This window comes from Gopherus evgoodei, chromosome 1 (assembly GCF_007399415.2).
Source record: "Gopherus evgoodei ecotype Sinaloan lineage chromosome 1, rGopEvg1_v1.p, whole genome shotgun sequence".
In the NCBI taxonomy this organism is placed as follows: Eukaryota; Metazoa; Chordata; order Testudines; family Testudinidae; genus Gopherus; species Gopherus evgoodei.
Genome location: NC_044322.1, coordinates 329,095,034 through 329,109,494, shown reverse-complemented (window position 1 = coordinate 329,109,494; position 14,461 = coordinate 329,095,034). Strand labels below are relative to the sequence as shown.

Below are 14,461 nucleotides of genomic sequence, written 5' to 3'. Positions count from 1 at the left end.
GTTGGGATTCTGTGGTTCCCAGTGAGTCTGATGCTGGGTAGAATCAAGGGACTTCGATTCGATGCGATTCAATGCAATTTGATTCAATGCAACAAGGCTTTATTAAATATGTACAAAAGGAGACCCCCTGGTACAAAAATCAGGCAGAGTCCCTCCAGCAAGGAGCTCCTTTCCTTGCTATTTTATAGCACATGGCACTTACATAACAACTTACATAACATGAACCTCTAACCAATCAGATTTAACCTTTCCATATATGTATTCCTTTATCACATGCTCATAGTTCTCCATTCCACATGCTGATCTCAACCCCCCTCCCCCTGGTCTTCTCTAGAATGTTCCTAAGGTGGTGAGCCACAGCATGCTTCCCTATGCATAAGCACTCTGCAAACCACATTTTATCCAAAATGAATATAAGCATACCCTTCAGTTGAATGCAGGATTTTGAAGTATGCAACTATGCATATGCTGTCCCTTATTTTTATCCACCAGTGAGGATTTAATTCCAGCCAGGAGTTGACATTGTGATGACTCCAAGAGCTCAGGGGAAGATCAGGATGCCTTGAGTCTTTTCGAAAAAACAGACTCCCAGACTGGCAGTCTGACTTTATTAAATAGGCAAGTGCTATATATAGTCCACAGAGGGCCTCTGGATTCAGGCAAGTATAACATGTCTGCCAATTCTTTAGAGTTTTCTTGAAGCTTCAGCTGGCAGCTGCTTTCCTGTGGTACCACCTTCTGTCCTTAGTCCTCTAGCTATTTTCTGTATTGGATTCTGATCTCAACCTCTCACTCCAACCTATTGCCCTTGGGGGAATTCAGTGCAAGCAATTGATGATAAAAGCCTTTTGGGGAAATCTGAGGTATGCGGCTATGCAGATTAGCCTCATTAAAAATGTACAGAAAACTCTAACAAAGAATTCACCATCAACAGTTTTATTATGAATATAATGCCAGAGATATACATGGTACTTTAGAGGCAAGTAAAACAGACAGGTCCCTTCCTTGAGGAGTTTACAGTTTGAATGAAAGCAGAGCAGAGCAAGGGATGCCTCTGAACAAAAGGTGAAAGGGGGAAATACAGGGGATTTATAGTTACAACAGTGAAAGAAAATGAGATAAACTTATAGTTACATATAACTCTTGTTAGTTCTCCATTGTTTTTATTATAATCAATTGAATGTATTAAAAGTTGTGTTGGAGGTTAGAAATTTAACATTTTCTAAAATTTCCTAATCCCATTTATCTGGTACTTCTCCCTTTTACCAGTTATTGAGAGAGTCAAATCCCCAGTGGCTTCTTGTGTTTATGATTATGGGAATTATGCTCATCTACTTAACAGAAACAATGCAATGTGGTTTATATGACCAGCCACAAGTATCAGCAAGAATTTCAAATGCTGAGTACTGAATATTTGTAACAAACAGTATGTTATCTGTCTACAAAGTAAAAAAAAAAAAATTCTGAAAAAAAACCTGTATAATTTCAAACATGTAAATTCACAGAAATGATAATCTGTAACTGGAGATTGAGAAATGAAAAAGAGGCTAAATTTGTTGAGCAAATTAAATTATTCACTTGCTTTTGTGATGAGAAAAGCAAGATAATATAATAAATATTATTAACAGGACAAGTTACTGCACACATAAGGGCAATTTTTATTTTCGCAGGAACCAAGCAGCGATTCAATTTTACTTAATCTAGGTAATGCCTTCCATGAAAGTCCATGATTCATTTCATAGTTCTTCCAGCACTATGTATTTTACCACTGCCCTTGTTAAACATACACCACTTGTGACAAAGATGCAGCAGTGTTCAAGGCCTGAGGGAAAGGGTAAACTTTTCCCACCCTCCTTTGCTTGCCTTGCCAATTAATTTTGTTTCCTTCTAGCCTCTGGCTGCTATCATATCCTGTTACTTCCAGGGATAATTTATATAGATTTATTCCAAGCATCCATAAGTACTCTTTATTATTCTTATCCCAAATAGATAGCCAGCAGCTATTATACATGATATTGAAATACATACATTTCAGAGTAACACACTAAACAGGTCGATATGTAAAAATAAAATCATCTTCAGACTGCATAAACATTAAACAAATCCACACATGCAGTCATCTATTAAATGGAATTTAATTTCTGACTTCAGTGTCAGGAGAAAATAGAACTATGGGGCGGGGGGATAAATACTCTCAACAGATATAGAGTGAGTTTTGCTAACAAAACAAGGTTTAGTTATAGTCCGGCATAGAGTCTCATTCTACTCAATTTGAAGACCAGGGTAAAAATCCCATTGACCTTAATGTGTATTTAGTCTCGGAGATTCCTTACCTGACCACTTATTCAAGCTTTAATGCTGTTTTGCACCACTAGAGCAGCACAAAAGCAGCTTTATTGGGGTTCACTAACTCCAGTAGCATGATATAGCTGCCATCTGGGCTGACACATTGAGGATTGACCTGAGAATGTCCAGAGTTAAAAATGTTAGTTTCTACAGCTTGAACTCAAAAGCCAAGTTCTGAAGCTCCGGGTGGTAACAGACGCATCCTCTGTGGACTGGGCTCAGAAAAAGAATTCATAATCCACACTAACCAGTATGTTATGGAGGGAATATAGACTAGAACGTCAACCCTTTTACTGAGTGCAGCACACTCTCTTCTCCCTGATATTGCCCAAACAGCACTGCTCAGAATTCTGGGTTTACACAAAACAACTTTTGACACCCTTCCCTCTCTTGGTAGCTTACCTCATTCCAGTATGGTAATACAACTATGTACAGGGCCCATCTTACAATTTCATGATGGTTCAAAGAAATGGTTCTTTCAGGCATCCTCGAAAGAACAGACTCATTTGATATAAAACTTGTGCTGCAGAAAGGGAGCCTAGGTCCTTGGTGTTTGTGCTTACTTGCCAACATTTAGATAAGGTTGGCAAGGATGAATTTTCCATGTATGCTAGGGAGCTAGAGGTTAGTTGGTCCTTGGCTTCTGGAAGATTATTTGCATCCCAGGGAATTTTAGCATGTCAAAAACCTTTTGCAAACATTTACTACTTAACTGTCAAAAAAAACCCTGTGCCATAGGTAAGAGCTGCTATCCCCAGAACCTTTATTAAGATGATGCATGAGAAGGAAAGATCATAGTTTGACTCTCAGATCCGAAGTTGACTATTGGAAAATACATCTTTTTACATGTAAACTGGTCACATTACATATGCAAATCCATGAGAGACAATGAACATGGAATGCTGTGAGGCTCCTTCCAAAGCCATTTTTCAGAGTCACACTTCAATAGTTCAGCTCCCAACACAATAAGTATCTTTTGTTTTGTTTGCTGTAAAAACTACAAATCTATTTTTCACTAAGATATACCAGAGGAGAAATTGTGGGATAGAAGATCATTCTTTGTAGTAGAGGTCACTGTGGTTTGCTATATTGAGATGTATCTTGTATCGAAATTACACTAACTTAACAGACTCTGCATTTTAAAATCTAATAATCATTTTACAAGGGAGTTGAATTTCACTACTGTAGACTTCATTTCTAAAAACAATGAACCTAATTTGTTGGTACTATGGAGCAAGATTATGAAGATAGTATCAAAAGGCTAATTAATTAGAAGAACAAAAAATAGGAAACATAAAAGTAGTAGACAACATTATCCTTATAATAGGTGATGGTACTTATAAGAGTCAATCTGAATTAATATTTCAATACTTCTTTTTACCAAAAAAAAATCTTTTCTTGAGCTCTACATTTCAGAAGACTACCAAAATATATTCTTCAACTTTCAAAATAAGATATATAGATCTTATACAAAGCAAAGGGTTAAGCAGTAAAATAAACAGAAGCTAGAAACAAAGAATCTAAATAGTTTGCTCACTTGATTATATGGCTGTTATATGTTGGGGTCATATTGCTATGGGAAGCCTAGAGGCTCCCATTCTGGATTCTGCCACTTCTAATTAATCCTTCACAATTTTATCCAGTCTCCCAGTTCAAGAACAATGAAGTTGTTTGCTATGTTTAGTATGCTGCCTCCAGCATAACAGTAATACTGATTGAAGAATTTTAAGTCGACCACCCACACATGCAGACAGTGATTTGCTTTTAATGTACTGTAACTTTTATTACATGATGGAGCCAGCATGCTTGTTAATTTGATTCAATATACAATAGTTTTCCATTGATTGGAGTATTCAGTTGCTTGGTAGTTCCATTATTAACAGCTCACGGTTACATTTAATTGATGTTTCTGTGTGCCCTTCTGCACTGGGAGTATATACAAATTGGAGGGGACTGATTCTTTCTCCCAGTTACACCAGTATAAATCTACAGTAACTCCAGTAGAGTTACTGTATATACACAAATGTACTTGAGATTTGACCTGGGCCCAAGTTGCTGGAGGCAAAAGCAACTCCTTAAAGCTCATCTTGAGTCAAGACCTCTGGCCAGCTTATACATTAGAAAGGGGTGTGATAGCATCTTGCTGTCACATTAACTGAATCTACATAGGACTGATTGATTCTGGGGGCAGATAGTAAGGCCCAGTATATATTGGGGTCAGTGCACAGCCTGCACTTACTAAATAGATCACCTTAGGAGAGTGGGAGCACTCATGTTAATTGCTTCACCCACAAACAGTCCTCTATGTATCCCTGTCCCTCTTACGTTCCTGTTACATCACTCACCATTTGGCACCTCAGAGTGCTATTAGGTACATCTGGGGATTAGCTCCATTTGGTCTGATGCCCCCGCTTCCAGTGGTTGCTCCCACTGCATTTCTCCTTGCTCTCCAGGACTCGCAGTGCTCCTTCTTTGTGACTCAGGGTATGGCTACACTTGCAGCTGTACAGCGCTGGGAGTTACAGCTGTCTTCGTACAGCTGTGTAGGGAAAGTGCTGCAGTGTGGCCACACTGACAGCTACCAGCGCTGCAGTGTGGCCACATTTGCAGCATTTGCAGCACTGTTGGGAGTGGTGCATTATGGGCAGCTATCCCACAGAGCACCTCGTCCCATTTTGGCGCCGTGGGTTGTGGGAAGGGGACGGAAGGGTGAGGGTCATTCCGCTTCCTGTCCCAACGCCCCGTGATGCATTGCTTCACATCCCAGCAGTCACTGTTTTTCTGTCCACGTTTGATGCCATTGTGACTCTCCCAGCCGTTTCTGTGCAGTGCGATTTCTGTGGGAAATGGAGCCCAAGCTGCTGAGGAGTATGCTGATGAGTCTCGCCAGCACATCACGTTTGGCAGTTGAGCTATTCCTTCAGCTTCAAAGTGACAGTGAGGAGTCCGACGATGATATCGAGTTGCCTGACGCGTATGACACTAAATTGCTTGTGGCATTCACGGAAATGCTCAGCACCGTGGAATGCCACTTTTGGGCTCGGGAAACAAGCACTGAGTGGTGGGATCACATCGTCATGGAAGTCTGGGATGACGAGCAGTGGCTGCAGAACTTTTGGATGAGAAAAGCCACTTTCATGGAACTGTGTGCTGAGCTCGCCCCCACCCTGCGGCGCAAGGACACGAGATTGAGAGCTGCCCTGCCAGTGGAGAAGCGGGTGGCTATTGCAATCTGGAAGCTGGCAACTCCAGATAGCTACCGATCGGTCGCGAACCAGTTTGGAGTGGGAAAGTCGACCGTTGGCATTGTGTTGATGCAAGTTTGTAGGTCCATTAATCGCATCCTGCTAAGAAGAACCGTGACTCTGGGGAACGTCCAGGACATTGTGGATGGCTTTGCTCAAATGGGTTTCCCTAACTGTGGAGGGGCGATAGATGGGATGCATATTCCTATTCTAGCTCCACCCCACCTAGCATCCGAGTACGTTAATCGGAAGGGGTATTTCTCTATGGTTCTCCAGGCGCTTGTGGATCACAGTGGGCGTTTCATTGACATTAACACAGGCTGGCCCGGAAAGGTGCATGATGCACGCATCTTTTGGAACAGTGGCCTGTTCAGGACGATGCAGGCAGGGACTTTTTTCCCAGACCAGAAGATCACACTAGGGGACGTCGAAATGCCCATTGTGATCCTTGGAGACCTCGCTTACCGGTTAATGCCATGGCTCATGAAACCGTATACAGGGAAGCTTGACAGGAGCAAGGACCAGTTCAACTACAGGCTGAGCCGGTGCAGAATGACTGTGGAGTGTGCTTTTGGCCATTTAAAAGGGCGCTGGCGATCTCTGTATGAGAAGCTAGACTTAGGGGAAAGCTGCATCCCTGCGGTTATATCCACGTGCTGTACCCTCCATAATATTTGTGAAGGGAAGGGTGAAACATTCAGTCAGGAATGGACCTCCGAGGTTCAATGCCTGGAGGCTGAATTTGCACAGCCAGAGAGCAGGGCTACTAGAGAGGCCCAGCACAAGGCTATAAGGATTAGGGATGCCATGAGGGAGGAATTTGAGGCTGAAAACCAACAGTAATGTTTGGTGCCTTGCACAGGAGTGAAGTGCAGTGGTTACAACGTTAGTAGGAATCTGTTTTTCCTAAAATGATTTGCAGTGCCTGTTTCTTTCCTGGGCTAAGGTATCTTTCACTTTCTGCAATAATAAAGACTGTTTTCAAAGCCAAGAATTCATTTATTTAAAAAGAATATAACTTTCTTGACAGACACACAACATTTTGGGAACCTAAAAGAGCAGGGGGGTGGGGTGGTGAACTGTACAGTCACAGGTTTGAATATGTCCTGTCTGGAGTGCTGTGCAATGACTGCTGCACTTGAGGATGCCTATACTGCATGGTGATGGGGCTTGAGTGCAGAGGGTAAGGGTCGTAGTTCTCAGGGCTGGTTGGTGAACGTACAGGTGTTGGGGGCAGCTGGTGGTGGTAAGAACCTGGATGTTGGGGAAGGGGGTTTGGAGCTGACATTGGGGCACAAGAGAAAGAGCTTTGGGACGGGGGCGAGGGGGCGGCACGGTAGTGCTCTGCCTGCATGGCTACGAGTGACTGGATAGAGTCCGCTTGGCGCGCCAGGATGCTTATCAGCTGCTTTGTGCTTTTCTTCTCAGTCCAGCAGTTTTTTACTTTCTCTGGCAGAGTGATCCATAACTGCTTTCAGCATGTCTTCTTTGCTTTTTCGCGGCTTCTTCCTGAGGTTTTGTAGCCTCTGAGCAGTCGAAGATACGGGCAGTCGAGTAGTCAAGGACACTTTTCGAAAGGCAAAAATGGCAATAGTTAACAGAGGCAGCATTGTTTATAATCTCACTCAGACAATTATTCCCACACAGTGAAGGAGTTTACAGTCTTCACTTTAGCATACTTTTCCCATACCAAACAGAGCGCACATAACCCACAGGAGCCACGAAATGGTGAGTAAGGGTGACTGATTGCTTCAGGGATGCACAGGGGTTTCTGTGCGTTGGGGAAAACAAACTGCTGCAGGGGCATCTACACTGAACAGTCTCCCAACATTTTCCACAGGAGTTAATCCTGGAAGCTATCTTGCTGCTGCAGGTCACCTGGGAAGAGCGAGAGGGTCTTCTACAGCAATGTGGATTCCGCCCTGGCCCCTATGCAGCTTCCCTGTGTGCAGCAATGGTCCCCCCACCCCTCGCAGCACAGTGGCGCCCACGTGTCAGCCTGACTGGGACAAGGACCACAGTGGCTCTCTCTATAAACTTGCGCAAGCGCATTGCCCACGCTCTGGCTGAAATTTTTGAAGAGATTACCGAGGCCAATTACCACAACGTGATAGACTACATCAATAGGCTATTCCACATCTAGGCATGCATGCATGCAGCCCTAACCCCACCTCCTCTCCCGAAACATTTCCATCCCCTGAAAATAAAAGCTGCTTACCAGCTGGGCTTCATCATCAATTTGACTTTCAGTCCCTGCCTTTCCCCCCAGGTGCAGCCTATCAGGTTAATTGTCCTACCAACCTGCTCTGCCTTCTGTGGGATGAAGACCTCATCACACCTAGGGTAGCAAGTATCTCCACACAGTTCCTTCAGGATGGAAAGAGAGGAACGAATAGCTTCAGTTTTTAAATCAAAGAAAAAAATATTAATCTCTGTAGGGAAAGCAGGGATTCAGCAGCTGAATGGAGACCCATTTCCTCTCCCTGCCAACAGCTCACTTCAAGAGCCAGCTAAAATAAGGTTAAGTGGGACCTTTCAGCTTTTTCCCAGATGCTCACTCAGCCAGCAGCATCCCACTCCACCCCACCTCACCTCCTGGAAGCACAGCACAGGCTATTTTATTTCCAGCACCTAGAAGGACTATGGACCTGGAAAGCAGAGGAAGAAATGGGCAGCTGTTTAAGAACTATACAGGCGCCCTGATGATGGAAGTTACCTCCTTGTGATTCCAACAGACCTCTTTGGCCACAGGACACAGCCAGAATAGGCAGCAATTGGTCCCTAGACAGAATTACCTTTAATAACCTCTTCTACTGCTGTGCAGTGAGATAATTTTCATGTCGAGTACACCTTCCTGACAGCTCAAGGGACATTTCATGAAAAGAATTTACCAATCAGCGACAAGTAATCCAGTATAGACAGGATAAATTCCTGCAGCAGCGATGGAACCATTGTCCATTAATGAATGATTTAAAAGTTGTTGAGATTTACTTTAAACCTATCAGGCACCACAGACCTCAAAGTCAGGCCTGCAAGTTGCTAAGCAAGAACCTTACCCTCTACACCACCAACTTTCAAGGTCAGACCAGGAAACTGCAGTTGATAACCACAAACCGGGTACAGCCATCAACTCAGTGAGATCAACTGACTGCTGATTGGACACCACTTAGTATAATACTTTCTCTTCCTGCTCACCCTGCTTGTCTGAGCAACTAGTCTCTTGGGCCTGTGGGCATTCAGACCGCATCTGGAACAAAACTCCTGCTCACACAAGACAGTCTACCGACCTGCCTGAATCCCATCCTGCCAAGCCTATCCCTGTGTCCGCTTGCTGCATACACTGACCAGCTCTACGCCTTCCCTATTCATCCACTGCCTTTCCCTCCCCGGACTAACTGAACCTGTCTGCATCCTGGACTATGCAACTAGGTTCACACTTTGGACAACGACCTCTCCTCAGTCTTTCGACGAGACTCAGCTGCTCCCTGTCCATGTGTATCAAGCATGTCCACCAGCCTCCTGGCCTCAGCATAGGTCTCAACCCCACTTGTAACATATGATTTTTTTCTCCTCCATTTGATCACTGGTTAAACTTGTACACCAGTTCTTGTAAGCTTTTATTTCCTGTTTTTTTGAAAGGTAGAGTTCCCCAAGTTGTGGAGACAACAATGAGTTATGCTATAAACAACTTGAAAGGCCATGACCTGAAGCTTCTTACACAAATGAGAGATGAAAATCCAAGGATAAAGTTCCTTATGCCTTAAAGTTCCCTATGTCATCTGGATATGAAGATATTCTGTGAATAGCAGGTAAAGCAGGACACAACAATATTTACTAATTCTCAACACATTATCTTCCTTGCCCAAGGTTCTCTCCAAAGTCACTGACTGGGTTTTCTAACTATTGGCGTTAAGACCATTCTGGTGGTACCAGTTGTCCAGGGACTCTCTGCATAGGATGCAAAAGGTGTACTTCAGATATTCAAAAGATTAAGGAGTAGTGTGGTTTAACTTAGCTCAGCCATTCACTCAGGGCAGATCCCACCCTCTAATTATTGTAACAAGAAGGAGAAAAGTGCAGAACCCAAACTCAAATGTGCACTAATCACACAAAAGGAGAGGAGTTGAACCCAAAAAGCAACATAACTTACTCAGATCTTATTGAAGCCTTCAAGATGTATGACATTGTTTGACACAGTTGCCAAAGGCACTTTTGTCCCTCTTACTTTTTTGTGAGAACGCATACTGTGCCCCTCACTGCTTTTAACCTTGAGTGAGTTGTTTGCACCTTAGTCAAACAATTATTAAAGTCAATAGGGAAAAAAAGCATCACATTAAGAAAATCAGATGCTGCATCCGAGGTGCAACTTTGAGTGACCTCATTACAGGAAGAAAAAAAAAAGTAGAATTTTTTTCTGACTTTTTGCTAGGGAACAAGATGTACTGCTGTTGCTGAAATATCATTGACATTTATTCTCAGGCAGGCTATTGGACATGCCTACAATACCATCACATAACTGTGACTCTCTTTCTCTTTCCCAGACTGACAAGAAATGAAAAGAAAGCCATTTTTTCCATATGGCTTTTAATAATCAGTTAAAATAAATCGGGTACATATACACTGACATAAAAGACCTGTGGCACAGCCACAGCTGGCTTGGAGTCAGCTAACTCATGTTTGTGGGGCTTAGGCTGTGGGGCTATAAACTTGCAGTGTAGACATGTAGGATTGGGCTGGAGGCCAGGCTCCAAGACCCTGGGAGTGCCTCAGTTCCCTACTTACAAAATGGGGATAATGAGTCTGTTTCTCCTACGCTGCTTCTGTCAGGTCTACTTAGTTGGTAAGCTCTCTGAGGAAGGGACTGTCTCTTACTATGTGTTTGTACAGAACTAATAACAGGCCCTATTCTTAGTTGGGCCACTAAGTACTGCTATAATTCTACTAAAGAAAACCTTAATCCATTTTAAAGCATTGACGTAGCTGGAGTGCATACCTACATAAGCACTGATTGTAGGTGCTTAAAATACATACAGTATAGGTATGCCCAAATGTGGATTCAGATGCTTGCTCTTAGACAAGTTTCAAAACTGGATCCTCAGTTGGCATTAGAGCAACTCATGGAACAGCTCAACAATTGAACTCTGTGCCTTCTGTTTTCTCCCAAATTGTTCACCTTTTAGTTGTTACCAGAAAGAGTAGTCATGCAATACTATGCTTCTCTGACAGGGAATAGACAGAATCATACCATGTCGTGCACTGGCTTTTCTCACAAGGCCTTGAAAATAACAAGAGATATAAGGACTAGTACAACATGTATTTAATGATTGTATTTTGACTACCCATGCTCTTCAGAATGACTTCCTGACATCTATAGAGGGCAACAGCACATTTTGCAAACAGCCTCAAAACTGATAACACATGTTTTGGCAAAGTTTCCAGAGCAATGGTATAAAGCAAACCACTTGAATCCAGGTACAATAGACATAGTACATAATGCATGCAATTTTATAAAAAAAAAAGGTCACTAGAGCAAGAACACACAGTCCGCCCCCTTTCATTACCCACTGAACAAATCTAATGGTCAGAGACTTCACCAGCAAAACCCCCCAACAAAATAAACAAACAAAAAAATCCAAAACAAAATAAATCCACCAGCAACAAACAATACGCAGCAGAACTATCAAAATCCTGTTCTCATGGTGTCCACTTTTCATGCAGGCAAAATACCTTCTCGAAAACTTTCTAAACAGGACCTAATCACAAGGTTATATATTAGTGAAGCATCAGGAGTAGCAATTGGCTGTGTACGATAACAATGAAGCACAACACTGTTGGTTTAGGGCTCTCGATGCTTTTAGTGAGTAACTGCAGGCTGATTAAAGTTCTTGTTACAAATCCAGAGCCCTCTGAGGCTTTGATGTGTGCAAGGTCAATTCAGAGATGGCATACTTGAGCCACATCCTGATTCATGAATGAATTATATTCCTTATGTGCTCCCTGAATTGGCGACCATTGCTTCTTGGCTGACAATCGTCAGCTTTACGAATGCCCTTTTAAAACAAGGTGAATGTCCTTCACCTCATATAATTATGGCCTATTGTTTTATGCTGGTTGAGAAAAAAAAGAGAGAGCAAAACCCTCTTAAGATGTCAAGCCTTCAAAATAACACACATAGAATTAGGCTGTATGTTTGCCTTTGGGAATTAGGAACTATGTATCACTGTGTGTAGAGTGACAAAAGAAAAAACAAAACAAACAAACAAACAAAAAGAATAAAGAGTTTAATCTTGTAAAGCACTCCAAAGAAATAAGTATCTTGAAATAAAATTCAGCCAGCCAGTGAGCTGAGCCTCCCTACTGCTAGCAAAAAGAAATTGATCGGGATTGTTGCTATGGATTGTCGCTGTAATATTCAGAGGTTACCCTTCTCGAGTTATTTCAATTAAGGATAGAGCAAGATGGCTTTTACGAATGCAAACTGCAGAATTTCTGCACATTTTAGACAAAATACATCTGCTCAGAAAGGCCAAACCCACGTGCAACTTGTGCTGCAGATGCACAATGAATACAGACAGTACAGAAAGGTCACTTTGATGTTTGTAAGTCTCACAGATACTCAGATAATATTTATGGATAGCTACTCTCTACTCCATTGGCCTTCAAGCAAATAGGGCCATAGGGATTAGCAAACTGTTCAAGCTATCTACTCAGTTTTACTGGCAGATAGTATCCAAGCTACTCCAATTATCATTAAAATCACAGCAGTTTCATGAGGCTGTGTGGCTATGCTACTGTTGTTTAATTGAAAAAAAAAAGCACTACAGCAAATGTCAGCCTTAAATAAGAATTTCCAGGCCAGACCAGACCAGAGGGTCATTTTGTCTGGCATTCAACCTATGACGGTGGCCAGTACCTGATGCTTCAGAGGAAGATACAAAAATAAATAAATAGATAAAAATAAAAAGCTGTATTGCAGTAGACAGTTATGAAGTAATCTGTCTACTGGGGAATTTTCTTCCTAACCCTTTCATCCAGTGCTTTGCTTATGACTGGAAGCTTGAGCGCTTACACACTTTATATATTATCCTATTCAATGTAACTTATTCATATAAGTCTTTTTTGGATTCTTGCTAAGCTTCAGGCCTCAATGTCCACAAGAAGCTCCAATTAGCTGATTGCTCTGTAATATAAACAAAAAAGGCAGGAATGTTCCAGAATGTAGCTTATCATACAAATAGATTCCTCCCAATAAGCCTTGAACTCTTTTCTCCTTCCCAGTTGAAAAGGGAGTCCTTTGATCAGGTTTGCAGGATGATGTCAGCACAAGACAGGTATCCATGCTAATGTAGCATAAAAATTGTGCCTTTTATGGAAGGCTTGATTCAAAAGACTTTTAATTTAGCTACATATTTAAAATAATCACAGTGTAAAAGGACAAATGACAGAATATTTTTCAACATATATTTTAAGTAACTCTAAATGTTAAATTATATCCAGTTTCATGTACAGTACAATGCATGTTTAAAAAATTCAGTTTTGCACAGAAGAAAATAATATTATATCTCTTAAGAGCTTATTGTCTTGGAAACAGAATAGCAAAATTTTCAATATCATAGCAGAAGACCAATTTACCATGAAATTTGATTGATGTACTTGGTGTGGTTTGAAATTGAAATTTGGGCCACTGTAGTCTCTATAAGTCAGAAAAGTGTGTTTTCAAAATATTATAATAAATACCAGTTTGGGTCTACCTCTGTCAGGATTCCCTCCCCACTCTGAACTCTGGGGTACAGATGTGGGGACCTGCATAAAAGACCCCCTAAACTTATTTTTACCAGCTTAGGTTAAAATTTCCCCAAGGCACAAATCTTTTCCTTATCCTTGGGCAGTATTGCTGCCACTACCAAGTGATCTAGACAAAAATCCAGGAAAAAGGGCCACTTGGAGTCCCTGTTTCCCCAAAATATTCCCCCAAGCCCCTTCACACCCCTTTCCTAGGGAGACTTAAGAATAAAATACTAACCACCTGGTTAAAAAGTGAGCACAGGCCAGACCCCTGGGTTTTTAGGACACTGAAAATAAATCAGGTTCTTAAAAGAAGAATTTTATTTGAAAAAAGGTAAAAGAATTACACCTGCAAAATCAGGACAGAAGGTAACTTTACAAGGTAAATAAAAAGATTTAAAACACAGAGGATTCCCCTCTAGGCTCAGCTTCAAAGTTACAAAAAACAGGAATAAAACTCCCTCTTACCATAGGGAAAATTCACAAGCTAAAACAAAAGATAATCTAACGCATTTTCTTGTCTTTACTTAAAATTTCTGTAATTGTATATGTATCATTTCAGGTATCTTTTCAGGAGATGGTTTACCTGCTTGATCTCTCTCTCTGTCCAGAGAGGGAACAAACAAAGAGAGTACAAACAAAACCTCTCCCCCGCCCACCCCCGGATTTAAAAGTGTCTTCCTTCCTTTTTGGTCCTTTTGGTCAGGTGCCAACCAGCTTATTTGAGCTTCTTAACTCCTTACAGGTAAAGTGATTCTGTACCTCTGGCTAGGAGGGATTTTATGTTACTGCATACATAAAGGTTGTTACCCTTCCCTTTGTATTTATGACAAGCTCAGAAGGATATAACAGAATTCTGAATTTCAGAAGGCAGTTCTTTATATGTTACTCATGGACTCACAGGGTAAACTCATAAATTGTTCGCCCTCTATAATACTGATAGAGAGATATGCACAGCTGTTTGCTTCCTCAGGAACTAATTACTTACTCTGGGTTAATTAATAAGTAAAAAGTGATTTTATTAAATATAAAAAGTAGTATTTAAATGGTTCTAAGTAATAACAGACAGAACAAAGTAAATTATC

At 41.6% G+C, this 14,461-nt stretch overlaps 1 long non-coding RNA gene across 1 annotated transcript; it reads right to left on the bottom strand.

Moving 5' to 3' along the window:
• Positions 1 to 215: 215 nt before the first annotated feature.
• LOC115647501 lies at positions 216 to 13,586 on the bottom strand. The gene is made up of 4 exons (XR_003999338.1): positions 13,577 to 13,586; positions 7,954 to 7,958; positions 4,582 to 4,584; positions 216 to 299 (listed from the first exon to the last, which is right to left on the bottom strand). It is a non-coding gene; the product is annotated as an uncharacterized LOC115647501 (long non-coding RNA).
• Between the last annotated feature and the right edge of the window lie 875 nt (positions 13,587 to 14,461).